The 22,180-nt window shown below is 34.2% G+C and overlaps 1 long non-coding RNA gene and 1 pseudogene across 2 annotated transcripts in view; one reads left to right on the top strand and one right to left on the bottom strand.

Moving 5' to 3' along the window:
* The window catches only part of LOC143239990 (SLIT-ROBO Rho GTPase-activating protein 1-like), a 124,759-nt pseudogene that overhangs the window by 102,003 nt on the left and 576 nt on the right, over positions 1-22,180 (bottom strand). The window lies entirely within an intron of this gene.
* Positions 9,199-9,834, top strand: LOC143239992 (uncharacterized). The gene is made up of 2 exons (XR_013021494.1): positions 9,199-9,452; positions 9,710-9,834. It is a non-coding gene; the product is annotated as an uncharacterized LOC143239992 (long non-coding RNA).

The following is a 22,180-nucleotide window of genomic DNA, read 5'->3' as shown; positions in this document are numbered from 1 at the left end:
GATTTTTCTGAGAGGTACCCTGACCCCTATTCATGTTCATTTAGGTAATCAAAGTAATTTTAGTATGTTAAACACACTTTCTCTTTATTCGTTTTATGCAAAATTTCTTCACATCGCAAACAGTTCCAGGTATATTCATATATATTATTATTTTTAGAGTTAACATGCTGTGAGACCTTTACGCATAAAAAGTAAAACGCCGTTAGAATGCTCTCGTAGTTATTAAAACCAACGATAGGGTGTATGTCTAGCAAAAGTTAACCTTAATTTGTCAATTTCTAGTGTATATGTTAACTAGGGAGCTCTGCTTAGGGCTGCTTCCCTCGTGTATGCAGTAGTGATCTAATTCACATAATAGCTCAGTAAATTATTTCGCGAAAAACTGGACACAAAAGTGAATCATGTAGGAGTCTTTCGGACAGTGTTTGTAGATTTGCATATTTGAGTAGGAGTACTGATGAAATATATATATTGGTACGTTATAGGATATTGTATGTCGGGAATTTTATATTGTTTGTGATATATTTTCATTGTGTGCTGGCGCTATGTTTATCCATGCTGGTCATGCGTCTTCTATTAGAAGACGTATGTATGTTTTATATATTTTAATGATGTTTTCAGCTGATGTTCCACTGTGTTTCCCTGTCGGACTCTTATCATAGTTCTTGCATTGTCATACTTTAGTTTTTATACTATTTATGTGTTTGATCCCCGTTATATTCGAGGTGGGGATTAAAGCAAGAAATTTAGCGATTTTTTGCAGTTTGGATAAGTGTACCGTTTAGGTTAGTGTTTTAAAACTTTTGCTAATTTTGTAAAAACAACTAACTGGCTTTCCAGGACGTTTATTTTTAATGCTGTAGTTTTGACAGTATTTAACAATTCTGCTTAATCGAAGTTGCATATTTGTGGATACCACTGATGAAGTGAGATCACTTTTCCAAACTGTAGCATTATCGGTGAGTTGTGGTATCTACGATTCGGAACCTTTAGGAGCATGTTTTTCACACAGGATGAATAAAGGTACCATCCCTGCTTGAGAGACACCTGTCTCAGGAGTGAAGTACTCCAAGAAGGTGTCCTCCACGTTAACTTTACATTTTCTACTTTCAAGATATTTTGACAGCCAGCGAATAATACCATTCGTAGTTTCATTTCTGACATGAGGAACCTAAGACAGTTGTTCCATACAGTGTCAAATACTTTCTCGATATCATGAAAGCGACAGTGGATTTTTCTTATTTTCTATTGTTGTTGTTAAAACTATCTATGACGAATTCAGCTAACTTAACTAAATGATCTTGATTTTTTTTTTTAAATCCATTTCAACTTTCCGTAATTTTCATGTGATCTCGAAAAATTATGGAGTCTATTATTTATTATTCTTCCAAGAATTTTGCCTAAACAGTTGGTCAAGCCGATCAGATGCTAGCCATTTGGTTTTCTGGCTGGCTTTTCTACCTTATATAACATTAAGATGTTCACTTGATTCCAAGGAAGTGGGATGTATCCAGAGCAAAGAGTGATGTTATCTGTTGAGTACTTTTCGTAGAGGAGGAATGCTATCATGAAGCTTTGTTTTTGGTTGTTTTTATTGACTGTATTACTTCTATTATTGTTATTTCCTTTGTTTGAAAGACAGCCATATTTAGACAGACACACGTGAGAAAGGAAAACATGGACAGTATTTTATTTAGTTTTGTTGATAGGTTAAAGCATGCCTGGTACTTCAGAATCTTAAAATGTCAAAGCTCTGCAAAAATAACCCCAATTTATGATGAAACAATGTCCATAATGTCAAAATCAATTTTACTTTAAATCTAATAGCACAACAAGCATAACTGAAAGAAAAACGTGATACATAACAAGAAAACTAGAATTTAGAAAGAAATCCACTGATTCAGTGATATATACCATTAATATCACACAGAAAAACAGAATAATTAAAATATATATGTAAAAACGGCTCGTTTGGGTTGAGATTTTTTTTTTTTTTTACGTAGAGAAGTGAACAACGTTTCGACCTTCTTCGGTCATCGACAGGTTCACAAAGAAAGACCTCTCTCTTTCCCACACTGCGACCACACAAGAGAGGCCTCAAATTGGTTTATTAGATATGTTTGTTTGATATCTTCTGTAATGGATTTACTGTTACACATTTATTTTAATACCTACGTTTTGTTTCAATTATAGTTCTTTTTAATGCATGTAACATATATTGTTGGATGTGTAATGCGCAAGTTTCGCCTGTTCTTTAAATTTGTAGAAGATTCTCGAGAGCAAGATTCAACAATATGTTCTTTACATGTTTTCGAACATTGTTGAACGTACTAGAATCTCGCATGAGTATATATAAAAGTAAGCCATCACAAGACGCCAAGAGACAGTTATTATTATTGGTCAGCTATAGTCACTATACTGTAAGCCTCGGAAGCTATAGTTGTGATTAACGCTTATTAATTGAAAAACTTCAGAATTTGACGAGGAATACGAACCATTTAACTTCAGTGAATTAGCTTCGGAAGTTTGCATTTCTATGAGGACATTAAATATACTATTCGGTAAAAACCAAGCTTATAAGTAGCGTGAGGCCAACCAAACGAGCTAGCTTAAGCGAAATTTGACAGTATCAGCACAGAATTAATATGCTCGTCGTGGACCTGGGTCGCCGATGAAATGTTCAGTTATACCTGGATAGAAGAATCAGTATAGTTTGTAAGTTTGTAAAACTCTTGTACATAAATCATTATTTGTAATAACTCTTATATATAATTTGGTTCTTTGTTTATATATGAGGTATATCTGTGTTGGCCCAGCATAGCCAGGTGGGTTAAGGCGTTCGACTGGTAATCTGAAGGCCGCGGGTTCGAAGCCCCGTGACCAAGCATGTTCGCCCTTTTAGCCGCTGGGGCATTATAATGTGACGGTCAATCCCACTATTTATTGGTAGAAGTGTAGCCCAAGAGTTGGCAGTGGGTGGCATGACTAGCTGCCTTCCCTCTTGTCTTACACTGCTAAGGGATGGCTAGCGCAGATAGTTCTCGTGTAGCATTGCTGTGGTTTGTTGGCAACTTGCAATGCTTATCACATGCTTTAGTCATCACTAGGATGGTTGGCCCATTTGCTAACTTAAGCTAGCCATCAGTCATGCACTATTTAATCATGGCGATAACATTTCTTTCTTGTAAAGAATCTGACAAGTTATCTTGATTCTACTTCTTCTGCCAGATCCATCTATGGTGACAAGTCATCCTTTTCTTGTTTCTTGCCAGCGCCACCTGTATAAGTAACACAAGCTGCTTTTTGTTCAGATTTCTGCTGTTGCTTGTTAATGACAAGCTTGCATGCACTTGAAATGTGCCCTATTTTGTAACAACCGTAACATCTCTTCACCTTTTGTCACCTTTGGTGGTATCCTGCTTTTGCTTAGTCACCCATTCTTTTGACTTTAACTGGTTATTCTTGGACTTGCCAGTTTTACTTCCTCCATGAGCTTTCATATATTGTTTGCCAGCTTGATCGTCTCCTCACTTTGGTAGTCTCTACTTTAGGAACAGTGACATGTCAGATAAACATGTGATCATGAACTATTTTCATATTAGTAATCTGCCAGTCCCTCAAACTATTTTCACACTTAGCCATGCCAGTCCCTTTTGTGAAGCATCAGCATAGATGTGCCACAAACTGAAATATAGCTTTTTCAGTTTTAGATTTGACTTTCGTGAACTTTTGTGAAAATCTTCCTCGGTAAGTTCATAACATTTCAGTAAGACCACTTTTAACTTTCCATATTCCACGACATCTTCTGACGTCATGCCCACATACACCTGTAGACATGTAAGAAGGGAGCTGAGGTTGGTCTACTGGATATATTTGTTTGGCATCCCTCACACTGTTACTTCGCTACTAGTAGGTTAACAATACCAGTACTAATATTTCAGTATGTTTCATTTACTGCTGCACCCAGCAATTTCGACAATTGCAACAAATATCTGATACTTTCAGCCACTGATCAAACAAAATCTATAGTACAGCTTTTAGTGAGAACATTGTGTAACAAGAGCACAAAGTTTACGATGTAACAAAGTAACAGCTTTTAACAATATGCTATGTAAGAAATTTAACAAAGATTATAATTACACTATGACACAGTTTAATGAGACTTATAGTCACAGCATGACGAAGGTTATTTTTAAGTGCAAAGCTAAACAGTAGTCTACCTTTGTTGTACCCATTACGGGTATCCAAATTTGATTTTTAGTATCATAAACCTTCAGCTTTATTGCTGAGCCACTGGGGGCACACGATGCGGTAGGATGTAAACCTTTACTGATACATTTAATAATTTATTATTTTATCTTATGAAGTATAAAAAGTGGCGAATTTCCTCGTTAAAATTCCGCTTCCTACGTCATCACAACTCATCTGGTTGTTCTAGGAGCAAAAAGGTGTTCCTAGTCAATAATATTAACTGTCAAAACAAGCCCTTAAAACTTCCGTTGAATTTCATTTCCACGTCGTTTACCAAAAGACAAGATAGCAGGCAGAAAGAGATAGGCTTAGAAAAACTCTTTTAAATACTGCCTTTACAAATAATTAGAAATTAGTAAAATTGAAACTATGATAGATAGAATATATGATGAGAGTTTATATCCCGACTACACCTCTGACTCCATTATGATTTATATCGCCATCTATTCTCCAGCTTTACAATTGTTATATCTAATATATGTTTAAAAAATTCCGGAAATGTAACATGTCTAATACTTTCTTTCTTTCAGTGTAGACAGTGTCCAGTATAAAAGCATAGACATATACTTGTGGCACTCCAATAGTATAAAAAAAGCTTGATTTTTGAATAAATTACACTAATGGCCTTCATGTTATGGAAAATGAATATTTTTTAGGGTAAATGAAAATACTATTTAAACCTAATTTCTCTACTTCTGTGGCTGTAATGTCTATAAATACGTGTCTGTGGAAATAAGGGAAGATTAAAACCAAAAGCTTTTAAGTTATCTTTACATATTATCCATCCAAAAACTTAATATTTCTGTGTTTTGAGTAGTATGAAACCTAACTTCATTTCAGTGAAAGTAATTCGTCTTTGAGGTCTACTATGATCAGCATATATTTAGATCCTATTAAATAATTTGCAATGAAAAAGTTATCATGAATTGCGAAGGGAATTTCTTGGGCCCCAAATTTCCTGGATCGCCACTAAAGCCAGTTTTATACGATAAATCAGTGATAGTGAGTGTCATCATACTACTACGCGGGTAGATACGACAGAAACACTCGGATATGGCGCTTTTTGTTCTCTGATGTGATGGCATCGAAACTGCTTCACTCTCACAGGCCCTTATTATGTCCACGTGATGGGAGCTTTCACACAGGGTAACAGGAAATTCGGTCCAATTTGAAAATACTTTTTTATTTATTTCTATGCTTCGTAGCATTTTATTTTAAAAGCAATCCTTATCGGTAACACGAAAATTCTAAAATTGTTCGAAGTTATTTGGCTCACTTTTAAATCGATCATGTATTACTGTTTGAAATTTATCTGTAACTTCACGATATTTGCCAAACTGGCTAGTTACAGATATGTAAATTATATATAAAAAAAACATGTCAAAATTAAATGTCAAAATAAAACGGAAAAGCAATTAAGTCAAAAAACACAAAACATTTGTCACATATGAAACATAAAAACAGCACTTAAATAAATAGACACAAATTAGTAAATTTAATACAAGAATAACAAATTAAATATAAAGCTGTGACAGATGAATAGTTTAATTCCTTAGTAAATGGAGTGAGAGAAGAATGGTTCACTTTAAACAGCAGCCCCAGTTTCTCTACTACAAAGTTTTAGGTTTAATAAAGGATTTGTTTGTTTTGAATTTCACGCAAAGCTACACATGTGCTGTCTGCGCTGACCGTCCCTAATTTAGCAGTGTAAGACTAGAGGGAAGACAGCTAGTCATCACCACCCACCGCCAACTCTTGAGCTACTCTTTTACCAACGAATAGTGGGATTGACCGTCAAATTATAACACCCCCAAGGCTGAAAGGGCGAGCATGTTTGGTGCGACTGGGATTCGAACCCGCGACCCTCGGATTACGAGTCGAACGCCTTAACCCACCTGGCCATGTCGGGCCTGTAATAAAGGAAAAAAAAATTATTTGTTTGCTTTCATTTTCAGAAGCAGGTTGTTTTAATTCAAAATTCAATTAAATATTCATAACAAGATATCTAAACATTACGAGACATGTTAAGTGTTTGTTTATTTTAATGTTTTATGTTTTGCTTTAACATGTCGTTAAATCCATGTCGCCACGTCTGGTCATGCTTAAAAGCGCATCTTGGCAGTAGCAATGTGCTATAGTTTCTTTTCATAATCTATCTAGTATACAAAGAAGACAGTTTCGCGGGACCCATTTAAACAGACAGATCACTCAAGAATCCATAGGTGATGCGTCCAGCGATTTGAGATTACGTATGAAATAACATGAATATTTATTTAATTTTCTAGATACTTGAGGTATGCGACGGTTGAACAGACATATAGAAACTTATATACGTTTCATTTATGTCATATTTTTTTGGTGAAGATCATTTGTGATTGTGTTATGTTCTGTTAATTAGGACACATGGACAGCTTTTCCCATTGACTTTTATGTTCTTGGATTCTCAAATGCTACAAGACTTTGCTCACCACGTCTGAGAAACAACTCGTTGCAGGTCTCTTTCTGGTTGATCTCGGGTCACCAAGTTGAACCACATTCTCTTTTTCTCGAGTGTCATTAACTACGACAGAATTTTTTATCTTAAACATTATAAATCCCCGAACTGAAAATATATTTATGAATACTTTAATCGGAAAGGACTGATACATGCCATGCACAAAAGCGATCAATTGTAGGTAGCATCACCATATTTCCTTTACGCCTCAGAAGGTCAAAATGTGGTTTTAATACATTCTATTCCATTGCGAACTTATATCAGCTATGGTTGTCACAACATAGCTTGCTAATGTGGATAATGAAAATCGTTAAGTCCTCTTGACTATCTATTGATCAAACATGGTGTAAGAATACATAGAATACAAACACAGTGCCCAATAAATTAAGGAAGGTAAACATTGGGGGTTAAAGGTCCAGAAAATGTGTAGGCATAAAGAGGCAGAACAAAAACGTACTGTAAATATAATACAAAAACTGAATTTGGACTATTTAAGAAGTGTCTTCATGTATGGAATTTTGTTTTATCTTTGTTCCATCTTTTATAACGTGTGAATGAACTTATTTCATCTGGAGATACATTTGGGTTCATAATGGATCATTCTGAATGACCATTTTGTTGTTGCGGTTAACTTGATTCATTCTGTATTTATTCATTTCATCTATTTTTATTTTGTTTTTTATTAATGAATTACACAGTCCTGAGAAATCCTTTATTAAAACCAAAATTACTTCACAAAATAGATTGTTTTGGTTTTAATAATTGACTTTACACAATTCACCTATTCATAGGTTGTAAACAAAACTTATTTTGTTCATCCTTTTCATAGGTTGTATAACAAAATTCTTATTTTGTGGTCTAGCTGCCTTCCCTCTAGTCTTACACTGCTAAATTAGGGACGGCTAGCACAGATAGCCCTCGAGTAGCTTTGTGCGAAATTCCAAAACAAACAAACAAACAATCTATCGTGTGAGGGTTTTTTACAAAGCGGGAAGAAAAACAAACTGTTACTTGGATCAAATTTACCATAGATATAACAGAATATGTTAGGGTCATTTACAAAATTTATTGTTGCCATTGCGACGAATAAATAATATCGAAAATAAAGAATTATGTCAAATACTATCCAAAAATGACACGTCATGCTGCCTGCTAATCAATCGTTTATATATCTTCCCTGGTGGGACAGCTGCAAGTCTTTGGATTTACAATGCTAAAATCAGGGGTTCGCCACGTTGGATGGAGCAGATAGTCCGATATAGTTTTGCTATAAAAAACACACATACACACACACAGTTTATATATTAGCGCTGTGTTTCTCGTGGGTTCTGGAACGATTGATGAGACTCTCACGTCGCGATTGGTGTAGAGGTATATTTAACAACTGGTTGTCAACATTTTAAGTATAATAAAATGACACAATTTCAATAAAAATTATTCACTTATGTAAAAGTACGTATAATGTTTTGTGACACATCTGTACGTGACGGTGAAAAATATGTATCATTTTCGAATTCAGCGTAAAAGAATTACTGCAGAACATGTAAACATTTCAAGACAATAAAAAACATTGCAGGTTTATGTTACTCAGATATTTTTCAGAGGTATTAGTAATTTACCCGAGAGGGGTCCGAAGGGCACCTGGAACGGTCACCTGCATTAACCATTCGTACCCGTCATTAACCATTCAGTCAGTAAACAATAAAATGACGTTATGTAAGGACGCTTAACGATGCAATTTGTAATATTGTGACGTCAGTAAAGCGTGCGCATGCCATGAATCACGAGAATAATTACACACTCTTTAGGCTACAACACAGCATGACACATAAAATTCAAAAAGAATAAATAAAAATATTTGTTACTGTTAATTTTGGTTTTATTTAATCTTCAAACAGAATACTTTCTAGAATTCTGCAGATGTATATCCAGTAATAGCTCTTCTTTTTTCTTTTCATCTTTAGTATAAACAAAATGAACAGGTAGATTTGCTTATATTATTTATTATCATAAAAAGCGTTAAAAGCAAACAAATGGAAAAGACCAACGCATTGATTATAATGTTTATTATCCCAAATATATTCTCAAGCGAAATGAATTTCATTTCCACTTTTTACCTTCGTATTTTAAACACCCCTCAGCTTTGATTACTTTATGTAACAAAATTTTTACTTTTTCTTGTTCCTGGGCAGAAAGTGTTATTTCCCAATTGCTTATGCCTAACCCTCGTTGGTACAGAGGTAAGTCTTCGGATTTATAACGCTAAAATCAGGGTTTCGATTCCTCTCGGTGGACTCAGCAGAGAGTCCACTGTGGCTTTGCTATAAAAAATACAAACATACGCTTATGCCTAAAATAAATGGAAAAGACATACTTTTCTCTTCAAACTTTGCTTTTATGACCTGGGTAATAAAATTTTCAAATTTACCCATTTTCCAAAACATTCCAGGTAGATTCAGCTGCTCAGCACTGCTCAGTTTAGTTCTAGCTGTCTAAGTGAAAACAGACCTATCTGATTTTATCAGAGATGGCATCAAGAAGGTGCAAGCATTCTACAGGCGCATTCTGCTATGTATGTGGCCAATTTATCAAGACAAGAGCAAAAAAGTACTCTGTGACAGCATCTGCTAAAATGTGTGAAGCCTACAAGGCATATTTCGGCATGCCTGTCGGGATCGATACAAAACCTGGGCACCTAATTTTACCTGTGAGTATTGCAAAAAAACAAACAAAAAAACTCTAGAAGGTAAGACAGACAACTTTTGTTTACTTGAATAGTAAGATTTTATATTATACAAATTTCAGACCTTTTAAAATTTAAATATATTTTTATTTATTTTTTAACGTCCAATAGTATAGAAAAAATATCACATATAAAATATTTTTCATGAATCTTTTACACATTAGTTGTGGATGAAATAAATTTATTCTTCATAATAACAATTTTATTTTGCTCTTTCGCAGGATGATACAGTGGGGAAAAAAAAAGAGAGCACTACAACAGGAAGCACTGGCAACAACGGACCGAGTTTTCTGTGGGGAGTCACAATGTCATGTGTGAGCTACTAGTGGACCTCCAGAAGATGTTGTTCCTACCATTGTGCATACAATTGGGTCTTATGAAACAATTTTTCACAGCTCTTGATACCTTCGAGACTTCTTCCCTAAGCTGTCTGAGGCAAAGGTCAAAGCTGGTGTCTTCGTTGGACCACAAATAAAGAAGATCTTGGAGTGCACAGAATTCCTTAAGAAGCTCAGTAGGAAGGGGAAAAAAGCTTGGAGCAGCTTTGTCACAGTGGTTCGGGGCCTTTTTAGGCAGTCACAAGGCCGAAAATTATGTGGAACTGGTTGAGGCTCTGGTGAAAAACTACGACAAAATGGACTGCAGGATGCTCCTGAAAGTCCATGTCCTTGACACTCATCTGCACTTTGAATGCCGCTACCAAGGAGCGTATAACGAAAACATGATGAGAGACTATATTTGGGGACTGATACATGAAAGTGATTTACATTATAGCCGCAAATCTGGAAAAAAACTACTCACTTCTAAACATTTTTGTTTATTTTTGTATAACTTTAGTATAAATACATGTAAATCTTGATTCATAAGAAATTCCGGCGTTTTTACACTTTTTTAATAATAGATTCCTTTTTCCTGAACATATATTGCAAAAAGTCAAACATTTTCAAATAGAAGGTTAGTTTTTACTAAATATCAGAACTAAAAGTTCGCAGTTAGTTTTCTAAATTCTGATATAACAGTCGTATTTAGAAAACATCCTTTGTGTTTGTTCAAGCGTAAGTTGACTGTGCTCGAACCAGCCGGTCCTATTTTAAGTCTAAGAGTCACGAGAAAGATGCCATTAGAAGGATTATTTCTAGTTATGCATGTTGCTGTGAATAAGTAAATTTGTTTCCTTTGTCGTTCTTACATCAAAGTTGTGAAACTTCCGTGCAAAATTTGCAAGAGAGGAGGAAGTGAAGCATTTGTCAATCCCATACAGAGAAGAAACATTTGATCCGTAAATATGTAGACAGTTGAAAACGTATACCATACACATTATAAGAAGAAATATTCCTATTATATACCTGTAATAAACAGAACGAAGACCACTTTCTTGAGATTTATTGCTTCGAATGTTCTCTTTTATTTGTGAAAAACAGCATCATTAACAGCTTGAACCTGAACATTATAAATTTGATAGATAAGAAACGATATAAGTACAAACCAGCAATCATGTAATGTCTACATAATACGAGAATACGAAGTTTTAAAATAAATTTCTCCTAACTAAAAGTATGTTGGTGTATAAATATTTTAACTTAATCGACGTACTTGGAATCAAGTGAAAACACTATCAGAAAAATGGCAAATATTAAATTCGTTGTAACAACTTTAAAGGTACGTATTTCAACCGAATATTTTACTTGGTGGGAAGGGCTTAATGGTACAAAAGGTTAATTTGGGAATAAAAATATTCCACTTTCGTGTAAAAATGAGTCATAATGTAGAGAATTTAAAACCCTTAAAAGACTACATCTCAGATGGTTTGAGGGGAGCTCCAACAGGGACCAGTCTTCGTACGACCGCGTTGGCACGCCCCTGTCATAATGACACGGTACAATTGTAATCAAATACTGTCCTTAAAGATACCGTGCTACAACAATTCCTGGTTTTAAAATAACATATTACTACAAAACCTTGGGCTTTAAAAGTACTGTGCTGTTACCAAATTTTGATTGCACTTCTAATCCGTCAGCAGGTAAACTTTGCATGCTTATTTCTGTTTCTCGTGACACTAAAATTACTTCCAGCATTTTATAAACATTTTAAGTTTCATTTTATACAAAATATGCCATAAAGGTTACATCACGTCATTTTCCAAAGTCATGTTTTATAATTAATAAATTTTATTTTTAAATATTCAGGTGTTCTGTCTGATTATGTTTCGGACTATTATGTAAATTTCAATCATTAAGAGGAACAGACACTTAACTTCAAGATAAAATACAAACCAGTGTCTATTTACAGTATTCCTGAAATCAAGAGTAAAATGAGAAACAGACTCGGTGACATGCATATTCGTTTACAACGTGTATCGAGATATTCAAAAAGAACATCCGGGAACAAGTTGTACGGTTTTAAGAAGGATGACGAAAAAACTTAGAAGCTCAGTTTACTGAATGTATTTTCATTTGATGTGTGACGTTCGTGTTCACTTGATTGATTTTTTTTTCACATTTGATGGGACTATGTAACTCATAGATTATTTATTGTTCTGGCAATCAACTAAATTTTGTTTTAAAAGATGTTTCATGTCAGACTAAGAGATTATTTAATGGGAAAATTCGAAAGCCTTTCAAATGGTGGAGCAAGGTTTGACTTTGTGGTTAGCGTATCGAGCTACGAATTAAGATTCGAGAGCCCGTCAAAGCAGTATGAAAGTTAATCTTGTTATGTGGTTCAAAACTGGACAAGCTCTTGGGCGGCGAGTACTACAGACTGCCTACCTTTCTTATATTTCGCATTTCAAAAGAATGTGTAACTCTTTAGTTCACGTGCACAAAAAGTGTTGTTCAACTTGAAATATCAGTTTAAAGTACAATTGTACAAGTAAATATGATTGTTTATTACAATGTACATTCGGTAAAAACTGAAATAAAAATATGCTGTTTCGGTATAAAAATATTTGTGAAAGTACAGCTTTAACTTCACAACAGCAAACGGAGCAATGTTGTTTAAAAATGTTTTATATTTGATTGCCAATCCTTTATTTAAATTAACGGAGGTGCTGACAAACATATTACGTTTTCCTACTTGTAACAAATTTACTATTGTGTATTTATTTTAATATCGATGTTTTTTTGTTAAGTATATATTTAGAAATGAATGTAACTTATAATATTAAATGTGTAGCATGAAATGCCCGACTATTTCATAAATTTTTAGAAGATTCTCGAGCGTAAGAATGAACAGTGTACGTTTTTGGGCCAACTGAACTTTCGAGAACCTCGTCAAGGGACACTTTGTATTTTATGTTGTTGGTTTGCTACAGTTAATATACTATACCTTGGAAGCTATAACTGTTATAAAAGCTTATTAATCGGAAAACTACAGGTACTTGACCAAGAACCTTTATAGGTTTTGAATATTAAAAACCGTTTAACTTTAGAGAATTAATTTCGGACGTTAGTATATCTACGAGGACATTAGATATCTACTTCGGTGAAAAGTCAGCTTGTAAACGTCGTGAAACCAGCCAAGATAAAGCTACCGGTTAAGTGAACTGTATTTTCAACAACTCGAAACTAATTCGCTCATTGTGAATCGTCGATAAGATGGTAGGAGGGGAACTCCAACAGGGTTTAGTCTCCGTACATGTTCTTTTGTTGTTTTTCAGTTCCAGCCCAAACACAAGACTCAGTGTCATTTCTTAGTTAATAACCGTTATTATAAATTGTATTATTATTTGTATATTGAAATATACAAATTTAAGAAAGATAATGTTGTGTTTCACTCTTGTTGGAAAATATAATAAATTTAATACATATCGACATTCAGTTAACTTTTAAGTTCAAATTTCCAGCTATTTTAAATCGTAATATGTAACATACTAAATCGGAGACTCATCCAGGATAAATTATAGTATGTAATATATTGAGCTAAAGCAAGTGAAGAACAGCAACCGACACACCAGTTTTGCTGACCATACTCTTTATCCATCTTACAGGGCAATATTAGTCTATAACCTTTGACCTAAAACTTAATAATATTTAAAGATTTGTCAGCAGATTGAAAAATGTCGTGTCCAACCTCCAAGGTTTGCCTTTCCACTTAAAATGGTTCACAGATTTACAGTATATACGTAAGAATGGAAAATGCTATACTTTTGTATAATTTGTATGAATTTATATATAAAAAAAAGTATTGTGCAAGTCTACTTTCTTTACATTGTTGTGATCACAGTGATGTTGTGTAACGCTTTATCTTATGTTATAAAATACTGATCATTTAAGGTTCAATGCATTAAGTGGCACCTCAGGAGTATTAGTAGGTACAACAAAGTTGTACATTTCAAATTTAGATATTGCTACTGATTACTGGTTTTGGTGTCCTATTTGTGGGATATAGGTACTTTGTTTTAGAATTAACTTGTTTTGGTGTCCTACCCATAAAACAACCACTTAATTTAAAAGTTAACTTGTTTTGGGTGCTCTAGCTGTAAAATAAGCATTTTGTTTTATAGTTAACTTATTTGGCATCCTACCTGTAAAATAAATATTTTGTTTTCTAAAGATAATGTAAGTGTTGTTGTAACGTGTTCTATCGTTGAACAGGTTCATTTAGATTATTTGTTAAAAACAATGTCAAGACCAGTCTACGTAACAATATCTAATTAGTTTTTCTTTTACAACGTTTGTGATGGTTATGTTCACTTTGACAAAGACTGTGGGCCTTATTTCCCAAACAACTTTAACAGAAATTCCTCGCTAATGTTATCTACGCCTAACATAGTTGTGATTGTATCATCGAAATAGTGAATATAAGAATAGACGTGACAACTCTCACTGTTTAACACTGTACTTTCCTTTTTCGAAAATTCCATGAAATTTATAGATTATTACATCATTACGAACTTTTCAGGTATCTCAGGAAAATATTAAGAGCTGATATAGAAACGATTTTTTTTTTAAATAATGAATGATAAACTTTTTATTAAATGTTTAAGCCGATTAGTTTCGGTACCGCAATTACCGTCATCAGGGCTAATGATTACAGTGTTAGCTATATAGTTGGAGTTTAATATAGACTAAACTAGCAATCTCTGATGTTGGTGACTGTTATTGAAACTAGTCGGCTGAAACAACTAACAGAAAGTTTATCTTTCATTTTGCCAAAATCACCGAATTTATTTATTATAATTTAAACCTTAATATACAATAAAGCAATGGGTCTGAAAATAAATTATTCTAAGACTGTTTTTGTGACATTTTTAAATCTAACGTTATTACTTTGATTCGCAACTACCTCTATCCAGTCCCCCGCTACTACAGCGGTAAGTACATCAATTTACAACCCTAAAATCAGGAGTTCGATTTCCCTCGGGAGGCTCAGCAGATAGGCCGATGTGGATTGGCTATAAAAAAATACACATACACACACACTCCTCTAGTCAACAACATTTTAGCAGTGAGAGTATAGTATAAAACTTTGTTTACATTTTAGCAGTGAGAGTATAGTATAAAACTTTGTTTACATTTTAGCAGTGAGAGTATAGTATAAAACTTTGTTTACATTTTAGCAGTGAGAGTATAGTATAAAACTTTGTTTACATTTTAGCAGTGAGAGTATAGTATAAAACTTTGTTTACATTTTAGCATTGAGAGTATGGTAGAAAACTTTGTTTACATTTTAGCATTGAGAGTATAGTATAAAACTTTGTTTACATTTTAGCAGTGAGAGTATAGTACAAAACTTTGTTTACATTTTAGCATTGAGACTATAGTATAAAACTTTGTTTACATTTTAGCATTGAGAGTATAGTATAAAACTTTGTTTACATTTTAGCAGTGAGAGTATAGTACAAAACTTTGTTTCATATTTCACATTTTCTGCTAACTATTTGTATGATGTGTGCACCTTTTACCAGTTGGCGAAGAATGATTACAATTAGGCCTATCACACACTTTTAATCACTACAAATATTTTCTAGCTCTTTAGTGATTTTCAAGATTTAGAAGAATATTTAATAATAACATTCCAGTCACGCTGAATTTTTCATGTCCGTTACCGACGACTCGTTTCACTTCGAATCTTTTCAGGCCAGCTATTTATATAGAAAATTTGAAACAACAAAAATTTTTATGATGTGTACTATTTGTTTGTTTGTTTTTCTTACTTTAATTTTCATTGTATGTCAATATGTTTTTTATTGCTGCTTTAAACTGACTTTGCTTATTCGCTCTTAAGTACACTTACACAAAACTCGGATCCAGTAACTTAGGTGCCAGTAACTATAGCGAACAGTGATAACTCTATCCAGAAGCGTTGCCAGGTGCTTAAAAGATTCGTGGCTTGGGCCCATAGGCTGGGGAATTTTTGGCATTTCAGTATGCTATTGATAATGTTCTTCAATTCTGATTTTTCAATACACCAACTGGGGATATGGAGCACTGTCAAAAATAATATGGGCACAAACCCCGTTTACTAGCGCCTAGCGACGCCTTTGATTCTTCCTACACAGCGGTGTTTACAAAGTGTGTGTATGTATATTAGACCCAGTAATTAAACTGAATTGAGCCGGTCACTTTACATGCATATTAACCGCGTAACTGTAGCAGACGTATTGAATATCAGTCGCATGCACGTACTCACGTGCTTTCCCAAAAAACTTTGTGAAATTTTGCTTACAGAAGAAATATGCTTACAGCTAATTTAATAAATTTTAAGAGGGTTCGTAGTGATACCAGTTTAACTTTTTTTTCCAAGATAATAATAATAAGATTATTACTAAAGCACACTGTAATTTATAGCTTATAATTACAGAGGTATGGACAGTAAAACAATAACGCATTTTCTTAGATTAGAGGAACAAGTGTAACATCCACGAAATATTTAAGTAAATGTGTATAACAACGTTATAGTTCTGATATGGATATCAAGCAAATACAATAAATACCGCTATCTAAAACTGTTTATAATTAAGCATAAAGTTACACAATGTGCTATCTGTATTCTGCCCACCACGGGGATTCAAACTCGATTTCTTGCCTTGTAAATCCGCAGACATACCACTGTGTCACATAAGAAAAACCGTCTTAATTGACTTACTTATCCTGCTGTTTGTGTTTGTTTATGATAACAGTTTTTGATTTAAAACATTAAACTCAAATCAAAGGCTTGGGATTGAATGTAACCGTGGATGCTCAGAAATGCTTTTTTTCTTCGCCCTCAATCATGACGTAAGATATTAGAATGGCTGCGCGGAGAAAGTAAAAACAACAACAGAAAAATCTCAGGAACGGTCAGAACAAAATCATCGACCGACTTAGAATTTACAGTCCTTCAGGGCTGTAGGGAATCTACAAATTCAATGCCTAGAATTCGATGTGGGTGTGGAGGAAACGGGAGGACCCAGAGAAAACTCACTTACACTGACTGGCGCCTGATGATTGCCAAGCTAGTGCTAAGTGCTAGTGACGATAAAGGAAAAGGGCTAGCTGGTGTAAACTTTATCGTGAAAGTAAGCTCGATTACACGAGTCATGCTGTTCTAACAGTTGTGCCTTATATATCAAGAGCGCATAGCATAGTTTCGAACCAGACTACTAGGTGGCACACTATACTGTTCCAAAAATTTATTAAAAAATTGTTAGTAGATATTTATTCTTATCAACTAATGAAGAAGTCCTTAGAACATACTCCCCACTGATACAGCAGTAAATCTAAGAATTTACAACGCTAAAATCAAGGGTTTGATTCCCCTCGGTGAACTGAGCAGATAGCCTGATGTGGCTTTGCTATAAGAAAACTCACACACACACTTAGGACATAATCTGTCTTTCAGACTCTTCTATCGTTATGTAAAAGTGAATCATTGTGTAGAATTTCTAGACGTCTTTTATGTTTTTTATTTCTAAAATGACTTTTCTAGCAATGTATGACCAAAACGCTACTATGTTTTCGAAATGTTTAAAGTTTTTTATTAGTAAGATTAACCAAAACGGCGGTAACCTAAAATTTAAAGCAAATAATACATCAGTAGGAAAAATCAAAACAAAAAACTTTGAGAAATACATGGAAAAGGGGGAGGGGACGTCATCCCGCTTATGTTTTAATAACTTGATATAAAACAGAGTAATTTGAGAAATAGAAATTGTTGTATTAATTCATTATTTGAAGTATAAACAGAGACGTCGTTAGGCGCTGCCACATGTAACCTGTCTTGATGACGAGAAACCCACTTGAAATAAATATGTATCTCAGAACGGCTGGAATAACCTTCCTAGGTTATCTTCAGAAAGGTCGAAACGTTGTTCTCTGCTTATCAGTAAAAGTGTTAATACCCATACCAGCCGTTCTGTGATAAATGCACCCTGTCTCTAATGCCGTTTGCAGTGCCCCTAGTTCTCAATTGGTGTCTTGAAAATCAGAACTGAAAATCATGATTGATATCACATTGAAACGCCGAGAATTCTGCGCTTAAGGGCCCGAGCCCTGAATTTTTTAAGTACCTAGGGACGACTCTGGGTATAATTCAAGTAGTTTAACTAAATTACAAACACTACTGAAAACGTGAAATTCTAGCCATGCGTGATTAAGTTTTTCTTTATATTTTCAAGGTTGTAAAAAATCTACTGTATCAAGAGCAACATGCAATCTTAAGTTATATAAGTAACTTACGTTGAGCATTACGTATGTGAAGGGTGAGCAACGATGTGTAAAAGGGATTACATAAATAAAGTAAATCACTTTACAAAATGACGCAACATGATGCACACGAAAGGATTAGGTTAGTAAAATAACTCCCCAGTTGTTCTTCACGTTTAACACATAATAAACAATAAACTCGAAGTGTAGAATGTACGTTGTCACAAAATCGCGCTCCGCACCCTGGTGCCGCGAGTGCACTAGAAAAATGAAGTTCCGGTTCTACAAGAGTGTGTGCTGTTGCCTAGCTACCTTTTCTCTAGCCAGTTAGTTACTTAGAAATTAAAAACTATTTTCGTCATACACCAGATAAAATTAAATATAAAGCACAAATGGTTAAAACGGTGTCTTTAAAAAATACAATTAAGATATGTAAGTTGTGAATAAAGAATTATGTAAGAATATGTTTACTTTAAGTGTTTAGTTATACCAGGAAAGTGTAATAAGTGAAACATTACTAAGTTAATACTTCACTAACGGATTCGTCTTTCATGCTTTTTGAGTTAATGTGTCTTATTTCTTGTGCGGTTGGATACATCTTTAAAATATGGCTAGTACAGTTAAAATTTATTCCAAAGAAACTTGAAGCCTTGCTTCACGAAATGACTCGGCATTCAAAACAAAACATTACGTCTTTGGTATCTGGAAGAGTTAAAATCAGCAGCTAGGGTCCCAAACTCTTTAGTTCGGATTGTAAAGCACTGCCCAGTATTCAAGAGAACCTGGGTTCGATGCAAGGACTACACTACCTTTAAAAACTGTCACAAGTTACCTATGGAGTGAAGCATGTCTCTGGATAGTCCGCACAGGAAAATAATTACTTGGGACAATATATATATAAATCATTATGAGCAGCCAAGAGGTTAGAAGTTGACTTAGTGTACCTCTGATCAACTTCCTAACTCTGCTTGTGTAAATAAGACCTTGCTAATAATGTTCTGACTTCTAAGTTGGTATGTTAAACAGTTAAATTACAGGATTTTTATTTGTTGTATAACGTTGGAGGGAAAATTACGAAGGGATGCACAATTTATTCCCTGTAGGATTGTGCTGTAAGGATTTTAAGATACGTGAATTATATATCGTTACATGTTACTTGTACGACATCTAGATCAGACAACTTGTTGTAGTTTTTTTGTATAAGAGTCCAGAAGCTTACGAAACGAACGACAACAAAGCAGTAATAGTTTTCACACGTGAAGAGAGCTGGCGTGGCGCAGTGGTTAACATGTCGGGTTGTAAACTCTAATGTCTAGTATTCGAGACGTATTGATGCGGTAGGGGGTTTACAGCTATAACCTTGTTATAAAAGTGAAAGGCTATTCAGTTCAAAAGTTGTACAAAATCCTCTCAAGGAGGGTCCTGCTGGCTGCCTTCCTTTTTTACGGCCAGTAATTCGTAATTATACCTGATTATACCTGATTCCATAGTGGTTTATAATACTAACCTATCAAAGTCACGAAGAAACTAAATAATATGACGATTAGACGTAGTTTTAAAGATTGCGAATCTAACATGATTCTATAAGAAAAATTGCTGGGTATTTTACCCTGGTTTTTAATTATTCCAGTTTTGGATCAGTTTAAATCAGCCAACACAGAATTTCGACATTTTATCCCAGACTGCGTGATTCAGAAATACAGACTAAATATTCGGCTGTAATAAAAGCCTGTTGGGAATCGAACCCAAGATTAAAGCTTTGTAAGTCCGAAAAGTTGCCATTTACCCACCGAAGAACACTTTGAGCAATAAAAAAAATAATTTGTAATGAACTCCTCAAGTAGATAAAAATAGCGTCGTTAACGTTTTATTTTGCAAATCAGTTTAAAAAGTGGCTTCAATTTCATTCTGGATGTTTAAACGATTCACATATAGTGGGAAAGTAATATTTGTAAACTCACAGCGCTAAAATCTGGTGTTAGATTCTCTACTATGGATACAGTGCAGATAACAATTAAACTTACTATTTGTTAAAGTCTGGATCATCTTATTAAAACCTATGTGTTATAAAAATTTTATATCTCAATATCTTACAATTGTACAGGAAATGGAGAAACGTTTACTGAGTTACTGTTCACACGCGACCTGCATGTTCGTAATCCTATAAATCATTAATAATTTATCATCTGTAACAAACACGAAAACACCCAGAGTTTCGCATGTGCAAGTAGATTGTCAGAATTCTAGTGAGAATAATGTTTTGGTGGAGAATACGTTGACATGATTGGGCTAGCTAGAACTGACCAATTAAATTTTTTTTTTGTTTAAATAATTATTTAAAATAATATTGACCGAGAAGTATTAAAACATTCTTCGTTAAATATGCCCTTCAATGAAACATGTTTATAGTTTAGACAGTTCAAAGTCTTTCAAAAATAAAATAAAAATAATACATAATTAATAAATGTGCTAACGAGAAACATTAATTAAAATACTAATTTAAATAATTCTAGTAATATTTAATAGGTAGCGCTTATCGTTTCGCGCAACACTCGGCAGCGTACAATAAAAAATCATTGAAAGTACAGTTAGATCTTTCATCAGAAAAATTCGAGTTCAATAAACTTTACTTCAAGATCCAAACTATTTTTGTATTAAACAATCGTCTCCAGTTGGTGAGCGCAAAGTTTATGAATTGACAATACTAAAATTTAGGGTTCGATTCCTCGTGGTAAATAGAGCACAGTTATTCTATTGTTTAGCTTTGCACTGAAAAAGGCCTCATTGGCTCAGTATTAAGTCGTAAGCTTATGATGCTAAAACTTGATTTTGGTTATGTTACTGGGCACAGGTAGCTCACTATCTGGCTTAGCTTAACAGAAAACAAACAAGCCATACGCTAAAAGAAACAAACTATTAAGCCATCTGGTGGTAGTTTTTAACCAGTAACGTTTAAGATAACCATACAGTTTTATAAGATTGAATTTTGCATGTGATTATTTTGATCACTGTATTGTCTATGTCACTTTCCTTGCTAAGGAGTGGGTATATCAAACCTCAACAAGCATGTACAACAATAACATATGAAGATCGATTATGGTGTTCAGGTGATCGGTTTTTCACTTGAAATGGTTTGTAGTTACTTGCAATATGGTTAATATTTGGCAATGTATAATACATAATAACAACTTTCGACCAGAGTAAGCTATGTACTTAGAGTGAAACAAAAACTATACCTGGTCATCAGTATAGCTAACTAAATGTACATTTATTCCATACATACTTATAATGATGATAATGCATTGTTTCATCATTTGGATACTCTTATTGTTACCGATATTTCCGACTGTAAATCTAAAAATATCTCAAAATGTTTGTCCAGCAAAGGAGATTTAGTATGGAACTGTAACTGTATTACAACATAAGGACCTTTAATTTACTCATTTTAAACAGTAATCTTCAAGATTGTTTTAAAATTACGTTTAAAGCAACACAAGGAATACTTGCTTATAGCTATCCCTCATATTGAACTTATATATTAGATGGAATTTCCCTTGTTTCAGCTGTAAACTCAAGAGCTTATAACACTAAAATCAGGGGCATGATTTCCCGCAGATAGTCCAGTGTGTGGCTTCGTGTCAATAAAAGAATAATACAAAGAGTCAAGATGTTGATTGTTCTTGTTTAATCAAATGGAGGGCTTTGAATGCCACTCTTATAGTGCATTCACGACTTCAATTTTTTGAGCTATGATTCCTACGATTTACATTACGTGCACGTTAATCACTAAACCTTGCTAGTATGTGGTATGTTTGTACTTGTGTCTTGTCCAGAGCCGACGGATGATACTGGTTTAGATTGTGATCTGGCACTAAATATTTTTATATTTTTGTGGGACAATAAGGGGCGTGTATACATTATAAAAGATAGGAAAATAATGGTCAAAACGTTTTCTGTACACATTATAGTGAGCTCTGAAGAACCGCTGGAATGCGAAACTGATTCTAAGGAATACTAGACTAGCGCTCTCACACACAGGGTCGATATTCCTTACAACGAACAAAG

The sequence above is a fragment of the Tachypleus tridentatus genome, chromosome 13, assembly GCF_004210375.1.
Source record: "Tachypleus tridentatus isolate NWPU-2018 chromosome 13, ASM421037v1, whole genome shotgun sequence".
Classification (NCBI taxonomy): Eukaryota; Metazoa; Arthropoda; class Merostomata; order Xiphosura; family Limulidae; genus Tachypleus; species Tachypleus tridentatus.
Note: the sequence above shows the minus strand (reverse complement) of the source record. Positions and strands in the feature narration are given on the sequence as shown.